Source organism: Coptis chinensis, chromosome 7 (genome assembly GCF_015680905.1).
Source record: "Coptis chinensis isolate HL-2020 chromosome 7, ASM1568090v1, whole genome shotgun sequence".
Lineage (NCBI taxonomy): Eukaryota > Viridiplantae > Streptophyta > Magnoliopsida > Ranunculales > Ranunculaceae > Coptis > Coptis chinensis.
In genome coordinates this window covers 38425350-38434846 of record NC_141462.1, presented here as the reverse complement: position 1 = coordinate 38434846, position 9497 = coordinate 38425350, and positions in this window count along the sequence as shown.

Here is a 9497-nt window from a genome sequence, read left to right as displayed (position 1 = left end):
ATAAAATTAGATCTAACTTACGTATGAATTTAGTAGGACTCGAATTTTATTATTATCTTAAGCATTAGAGTTTAACAACATATGCCTAAGCCGCCGCTAACGAAAGTGTGAAGCTAGGGAATACGTGTGCATAAACCAACAACCAGTCACAAGAGATATGAGGGAGGCTTTCTTCGCAAGCACGGTTCTAATTAAGTAACCTCAATCTTTCAAGTTTCCTAGACACCATCGAATATGATTAAGATTTATGGAATTAAAATTTATGCAAGGCGGTATTAATTTTAATTTAATTAATTAATTTAATTTAATTTATTTTTTATTTATTTATTTATTTATTTATTTATTTTTTAAGATTTATGCAAGGGTGAAAATACAAACATGCAAATACGATCTACTCATACAATACTAGGTGCATTAGCATGTGAAGATACTCTACTCATAATGATAGCTATCCTAATAGGCAAGCTTGTGTCATCGATAAATATTTCCATAATGCATGTGCAAATATACATCAAGAATATGTATATGTACACTTAATTTGTAAATCGATATTACGTAAAACGTGATATCAACAAGAATAAGCAAATTTGAATCACTCATAATGCGATCTAAATACATAAGCATGGATATAGTATACATATGCAGATAAATAATGCACAAAACTAAACATGCAAGGTATTATACATAAACTAAAATCACGACTCTTGTATTGCATAATAATTCGATTTCGACAATACTCATTGAGATTGCTAATGTCATATAGAGAGCGACTTTTACCCCGTAGTGGTTTAGAAACAACTTACCCAACAAATTTTAACCCTCGTTTGGAATGTTCTCCTCTTTCTTGACAAAATCGACTTATTAGACAATACCGCGTAATGATATCGTGAGAAATATTAAACATGTAACAAGAAACATTTATAACGTAGAAAAGACATATACCCATGCAAAACAAGTACCATTAATATGTAAAATATACATTAATATGCAATTCATGTCGTTGTAATCGATATAAATATTTACCGTAATAACTTGATTCATGCATAATTCTAGGCTAAAACTTAAATAATAATCCATAAATTTTTCCTAATACTATATACATGGCATACATGCAGAAAAACATAAAAAATTACAATAATGATTGAAAATTTGGAACTCAGAAGCTTCCTCGCTTCCGCACTCGCGGAACCTAAAACAAACGTTTCAATTGCCGACGCCGATTAATCCCAAAGGATTATCGAATTTTTTAGGTACATGGCCAGATATTTAGGCCCGAAATGGATCAAGGTAGATCGGGGAGAGATTTGGTGGTTGAACAGGCAAGCAAACAAGAAAAAATGACTGCTAACGGTCACACCTACGTCACACGCTCTACACTTCGACACAAGCTGCGTATCAATTAATCCAGAATTATTTCAATTTTTATGGGACTCTTATAATCACCTGCAGTGATGTTTCCACCCCTAACTTTTGGTACCGGAAGTGGAACTAAAAAATTTGTGAGTTTAAACGTGTCTATTCATGAGGTAAAAATACTGAAAATTTGAACAAAAAAACGTAAAACGAATGAAAAGGAAAGGAAAGAAGAGAATGGGGTTCCCCTCGATGCAACTTCCGACCAAGAAACAAGTTCTATGGTTTTAGAACAAAGAAGCGGTGCCATTTGATATATGCTTCTTTACTACTACTTAGAGGTTTGAACTCTCTAAATTGATGCAAAAGCAACTCAAGGTCCTTACTCAACGATCTTCGATTTAGTAGAGTTGGAATAAGGATTCGAACCAACCTAAAAGTCTAGGACAACTACAAATTGGTTGTTATAATAAAGGAACTAAGAAGTAAGGTTATAATACTAATGCTAGATTTTCTTTCCTACACAACATTTAGAAAAACATTAAAGTTTGAAATCATGCACTTAAACAAAATACAAATTACTAAGAAAAGGTGGAGAGTTAATCCTCCCATGTGAAACTAACATTTAGTTTATTGATTTGAAAAGGTTTATTGATTCTTCCTAGACTTCATGGACAAGTCTGTTTCGAGCCCCCCCACCTACGTAAACGCCCATTAGTAGGAGTCTTTACTTTATTAGGTTAATCGTGGGTATAAAGCCCAATTCATGATATCATGGATCGATATACAGGCTATTAACCTATGTGTCTAAAGGCTGAACCTTAGCCACATGCTTTTATAAATGTACATTGATTTATGTCAATTCATTTCTTATCAAAAAGATAATTATCACCGTTAGCCAGTTATATTCTATCACAATTACTCAAGCAACAAGATTATGAGCTACAAGGACTCTACTCTACCTATATAAATATCATATTATTTTTCATAAGGAACTACGTTGAAACTTGATCCCTAGATAATAGATCCCATTATTTGGTTCAGTTTCATCTCTCCCCAACATCAAATTCCTTGTTTTCTTAGATGCGTTCTTTACCATTGCTTTCTCATTGTGGTTACAGTTTTCAAAACAAGTCCCTAATGGAAAAAAGATTTGATCCCTAGCATGTATGGCTACTAAAGAGCTCATACATGCTAACAGGAAACCAAGCAATGACTTATCTCTAAGCTCATTGCTTGATTCCTAACTAGACACTACACCAACTATCATTTTGGGATAGGATGTGTAGAGTTAGTTATTCTTCCTAAAACCTACCAAACCAACAAGAATTGTTTTTTCCCTCACATGAGTTGGATTAACTCCCCAAAAGGAAGTTAGCTCATGATCCTTGAGACAAGGAATTTAAACTAGAGAAACAAAGAAAGAGAGAAAAAGGAAGAAGATAAACAATCAAACTCACTTCTATTTATTTTCTAGAAGAAAACAAATGTTTTCCTCCATTAAAACTATTGAGCAACTTCTTACCAAAACTAAAAACTAATCCCACATTTTTTTTCACTAAGGAACTAAAAAATAATGCTATGTAAGGAAAATAAGTCAAGGAGTAAATGGAGTGTCCCCACCCCTTGTCTAATTTCTTCTCCATTTGAGAGAAATCTCATTTCCTCCCACGTGAATCATCAAACCACATTAATTCATTTTATCCACCACATTAAAACAAAGTGACACCTTGCTTTTTTTCACTTATTAACACCTAATCTAATTTATTACATGTGTCAACTTTGCACCAATAATTTGTTATTTTGTCTTGACATGCTCCATGATTGATGACTCATCCAATCTTGTGGCCCCCGACATAGTGGGTCCATGTGATCCAGCATGGTCCGGATATTTTGCGCTTTTACAACTTCCGCCTATGTGTAGAGTTCATCATTTGATTATCCGAGCAGCTCTCTTGTCGCTCGATCCCCCGGTTAGAGAGGTAGGAGTTTTGGAAGTTTGATGCTCTTTGTGCCGGATTTGAAGAAGACTATATATACATTTCCTCGTGCTTTTATCAGCGAGTTTAACCAATATTTCCATGTTTCTTTTACCAAATACGCCTGAGTATGAAAACATATTTATTTTATGATTATTAAACACATAATTAACCAAATTTATATGTCTCAACGGGTTTCATAATACACTTTTAGGTGCTTATCAAGTACTAGAAAGACTTAATGTTAAAAGCCAACAAAAGAGTATGAACATTCGCTATTTATAAAGTGGACTATGAACACTCCAATGTTCCGGTCAATTCTGAGATACCGCTTCTCAGAGTACTAATATTCAAGATTTAATGTGCATTTATTCCGGTATTGAGAGTGAACACCTAGCAATGCAACTGAAGAAGTCTTATAATTTGCTGAAATGATGTTTCCCAGTCCTAACTTTTGGTACCGGAAGTGGAGCGAAAATTTTTGGATTACAGTCAATCGCAGAGGCAAAAATAAAAAAAATGAAGAAAAACGAATAATCTAACTAGAAGGAAAGAAAGAAAGAGAATGGGGGTTCCCCTTGATGCAACTTTGCTTTGTAGCCCAAGTTCTATGGCTTTAGAACAACAGCAGCCATTTGATATTAGCTTTTACGACCACTTAGAGTTTAGAACTCTCTAAATTGAAGCAAAAGAAATCAAGGTTCCTTACTCACGATCTTACCGTTTTAGTAGAGTTGGAATAAAGATTCAACTAAACTAAAGCTTAGAACAACTACAAATTAGAATTTACAATAAGGGAACTAAAAGAGTAAGGAGTAATTATTAATGCTAGATTTTTCCTTCCTATTAATAAAAACATTAAAATGAAAACATGCACTTAATACCCGAAATGGAAATTTGAAAGAGAAATTGGAGAGTTAATCCTCCTCATGTGAACTACCATTAGTGTTGATTTGAAATAGGTTTTGATTCTTCCTAAACTCATAGACAAGTCCCTAACGGAAAAATAGATTTGATCCCTAGCATGCATGGCTCACTAAAGAACTCATACATGCTAGCAAGTGAAACCAAACAATGACTTATCTCTAAGCTCATTGATTGATTTCTAACTAAACTCTACACCAACTACCATTTTGGGGTAGGATGTAGAGTTAGTTGTTCTTCCTAAACCTACCAAACCAACAATTGGTTTACCCTCACATGAGTTAGACTAACTCCCCAAAAGGGAAGTTAGCTCATGATCCTTGGGACAAGGACTTATGAACTAATAAAAACTCAAAAGAGAAAGAGAGAGAGAGAGAGAGAGAGAAGAAAAATCCACAACCAAACTCACTTCTATTATTTCTTAGAAGAACAAGTGTTCCTCCATTAAAACTATTACAAGCTTTTTCAATAAAATCAAAAACTTAAAAACTCATTTTCACTAAGGAACTAAAATAATGTCATGTGAGGAAAATAAGTCAAGGGAGTAATTGGAGTGTCCCCACATTTGTCTAATTTCTTCTCCATTTGAGAGAAATCTCATTTCCTCCCACGTGAATTATCAAACCACATTGATTCATTTTTATCTACCACATTAAAACAAAGTGACACCTTGCTTTTTTTTTCACTATTAACACCTAATCTAATTTATTACATGCAAGGTGTCAACTTTGCACCAATAATTTGTTATCTTTGTCTTGACATACTCCATGATTGATGACTCATCAATCTTGTGGCCCCGATAGATGGTGGGTCCATGTATGCCGATCGATGGTGATCGGTATTTTGGGCGGTTTACAACTTCCCGCCTATCGTAAAGTTCATCGCATACGATTGTCGAAAGCAGCTCTCTTGTCGATTCGAGTCCCCGGGTTCGAGCGGTAGGAGCTTTGGAAGTTTGATGCTTCTACGTGGATTTGGAAGAATTTATATATCGCGTTCCTCGTGCTTTATGCAGGGTTTAACCAATATTTCCATGTTTTGCAAATACCGCAAAAGTGTGAAAACATATTTATTTCATGATTATTAAACACATAATGAACCAAATTTATAGGTCTCAATGGGGTTTCATAATACACTTTTGGGTGCTTATCAGAGCCCCCGGCAGTCGTTGGTCTCGTGGCACTTTGCTTTATGGAAAGCGCAGTACGACTTTCCTGGTGTGTACTCTGGGAGTTTTACCTTAGGTCGGTAATAAGCCGTGTTTTTTTTATTTTCTCCAGTATGTAACTTGGAGATCTTGTAAGCACAGCGAACTCTCTTTTGGTTTAGTTTCGGGTGCTGGTCTGCTGACCGTGTTGCCTGGGAGTTCTTGTTGGTAGATGGGGCGTTATCTGAGATCGCAGCGACTTCGCATGCTGCCTTCAGCCTTTCTTTTTCGATGCCTTCAGCGAGCTTGATGTATTTCTCCATGCGTGCGTACAGTTCAGCCAGTATTTCAGGGTGCTCTTTCACGAGCGACCTGGATAGATCAGTATTTTTCTAATCGCATTAGAGAAAGCTACTATGGCGAACGACTCCTTGAGGTCGCTCTCCATGGACAATAGCTCTGTCTTGAAACGTCCCAGGAAGGTGCAAATTGGTTCGTCACTCTTCTGAGACAATTGGAATAGTGAATTGAGGTCGGCTGTCTTACGTCTATTGTGGACGTACTGGCTGGCAAACTGGTCAGTGAGCTTTTCGAAGCTGTCGATGGAGTTTAGTCCTAATGAGTAGAACCAATCGAGAGCTCCATCCTTTAAGCTTGCTGGGAATAAGTGGCAATCAGGGTGGTCGAACTCCCGCAAGACCGTAAAAGTGCTGAAAGCTCTCGAATGTAGCGAAGTTACGCGGTCGACCGGGGCACGATGTTATCATCGTACATTGTGAACCGAGACTGAATGAAATCTTGGGGGGAGGCTTTACTGAGTATCTCAAGTGTGAAAGGTGATGTCTGATACGTTTTCAACATCTTATGGACGACCTGAGTGGCGTCCTTCTTCCCAGTGCTCTGTTCGATCCGCTGGGAGAGGCTATTGATCTGTTGGTTGACCTCATTGATCCGAATCCCCGGCGCTAGCTCCATTGGGTTCGACTCGGGTTTTGAGATGCATTTTGAGAGCGGCATTCTCCTGTCGGAGCTGGGTGATGCTACCGTTCATGGCTTCCATCTGGGTAGCCATAACTTTCAATTGATCTTGGAGATTGTCCATGCTTCGCGGGCTTGAAAATTAGTGATTCTAAGAAGATAGTTGGAAGTAATGGAAACTTTGAGTAGATGAATTTTCAAGAAATTTGATTCACAGACGACGCCAATGTAAAAGTTATATTTCGTTTAACGTTACAGGAGTAGGCAATTTGGAGAAGATTGAGTGGTTGATTAAGTTTGACCGAGTTCGTGTGGACGAACTGCCTACGTATCAAGTTCTCTCTCTGGGGGGAACTTAAATCAGGTCAAACGTAGTTCCTCATCCTCTTTATATAGGCAAAGAGCCCGCACCTCTTGCTCTCTTGCTTCAGGTCAGATCCAGATCTTCAGGTCACTTATGAGCCATGAAGGCGAGTTATGAAGAATCAATGAGATGCGTGCCTGAAGCTTCGGTCTTGATGGTTGTAATAAAGGCTTATGTTACGAACCATTGTGAGATGAGTGGGCGTTATGTAGGTTGCTTCTTGGCGAGATTGTCTACTCGACTCGAGTCACTTTGAAGCGAGCTCGCAGGTCGAGTACGGGAGATCGGTTGGTGGTGACATCACTCTGGGCGTGAGTTGAATAGGTTGCTCGCCTGAGTTGAGTCAGTATGAATCAAGCTCTGAGGACGAGGATACGAGGTTAGTTGTTAGTTCTGCGCATACCGGACATTTGTGTGCAGGGGCGGATCTGCAGGTTGGCTGACCGGGGCTACAACACCCCCTAACTTCCCAAAAAAAATGAAGTATGAATAGCGAAAAAAAAAATGAATCCCACTGACTCTCATTGAAGGTTTGTTAAGTCACAATTGCAGAGACCAAACTGACTCTATCACAAGTACAATCCCGGGCCCAGTGGGCCACGTTTCTCTCAAGTCACAACCTCACAATCCCACGTTTCTCAGTTCTCACAATCACAAAACGTCAAAAAGTTAAAATTGAAAACAAAACAAAAAACTGAAAGGTCAAAACAAAAAAAAACACTATTTGCTGTTCACAAAAGAAAAATTGGCTTCTTGTCTTCTTCAAACTTCAGCAGTTCTTCCGCAGTTCCAGTTCCGGACTTCTGGCCCAATCAATTTATAATTTTATTCCCTATTCATTACTTAAGGTAAATTGTTTTGCATTATGTCTATATTTTACTAAAGAAGTTGATTGGGATGCAACAATAGATGTATTTGATAAGAATCCACGCAGGTCAAAACTTCACTAGAGTGATGCTAATGTGCTATGTTCTTTTTGTACATTTCTTTGTTATGTTTGTCTAGGTCTATGGGTCTATAGTGAAAACACTCTTTTGTCCATTTTGGATAAGGTAATAAAAGCGATAACTCTTTTGTTTATCAATGTTAGCTAATTATGAATTCAAATAGATATTCAGATAATTTTACGTAGACATTGATTATTGGTTCCTAAAAAAAAATTTAAAAGTTAACTCCATGGCAACACCCCTAATCTAACATCCTGGATCCGCCCCTGCGTTTGTGGTATTCATTGGATGTGAATATTACTCCCTCACACGCATGTGGTTTGAAGCGTGTTGGAATCCAAGTATGATAACTATGGTTTTTTTTTGCCTGTAAGTGGATTTTATCATATTGATTGTTTACATTGGAAATTTAAGCTTCTGTGTTGCATAGAAATAATAATAACGAGCAAGGTTGTTATGCTGTTTTTCAGTGTATATGACAATATATACAGAGGATTAAGGTTGCAACATCACTACTTTAGCATGATTATAATAGTTATAAAGATTATGGTCTTCACTTCAAAGCTATGCTCTCAAATTTTTTCCTAGCAAAACCTTTAGATTGTTGGGTATGCTCTTAATTCATGCTTATTGAATATGGTGTGTTCTTGATTTAGCTCATGGTTTCATCGATTCCGTTTTTGGTTATGACCATTGTAAGTACCCTCCGTTCCACACTACAGTACATGTGTCCATATACTAGGTCGTCCTCCTTCAACTCGTCCCACACCATCAGATCGTACCCACGACCCAACACCCAGGTCGTCCACATCATCAGTTACAGCCATTTATGGAAGCAAATCAACTAGCGCAATCTTGGAGCTCAATCAACGCCATAATCAAGGAGACATTAACTTTGTAACAGTAGAGTAATGGTGAATCATCAAGATAGCACATAAGGTGGATCTACACTTCATAACGGTCTGGAGCAAATAAGGAAAGTCAGCTCAAACATCTATAAGTAGAGAGAGATGAACTACGTAAGACTTGATTCGAGTTTACCCCAAGAAACTTGATACATAGGCAACTCTTATTCCGAGAAGAGTGCAGCCATTCCCTATCACCCAAACCATCAGTTCGTTGTCCATTAAACACCAACATCTACATTGGCGCCGTCTGCTGGTTCATTCTCTTGAGAAAATAGACAAACCATTTTCTCATGCTTACGAAGCTGGTCACAACAAACCACCATGGAAGGACAGCTACAAGCATTAGAATATCAGATGAAGACGCTACAGGAGTCGTTTGTCGTACTTCAACAAGAGAACCAGACAATGCGCGAGCACACCACCTTCAACACAAACAATGGCACTCCAGACATAGTGGAGAACAATGCCGTCACAGCCCTCACCAACACCACCAATCAAAGGCTGGAAGACTTTGCGCAAAGATTGGAGAAGGTGAATGACAAGGATAGCGCACTTCATATCGCCCAAAAGGTACTCCAGACGTACAAGGCGTCACCATTCACAACAGAGATCAGTCACAAGTAGCCGCCTTTAGAGTTCATCCAACCAACGTTCCCACTGTACGACGATAGTTCATGTCCAGGCCAGCACGTAGCTCATTTCAGCCAGACTCTCGCACTCTACAGCACTCCAAAATATGACTACCTTAAGTGCAAACTCTTTCCAGCCAGCCTGAAGGACGGAGCCATAGATTGGTTCTACACACTCCTTCCTGATTCCATCAGCAACTTTGACAAGCTGGCCGAAACATTCGCAGCAGAATTCTTTCACAATAGGAAGAAACAAGCCGACCTAGAC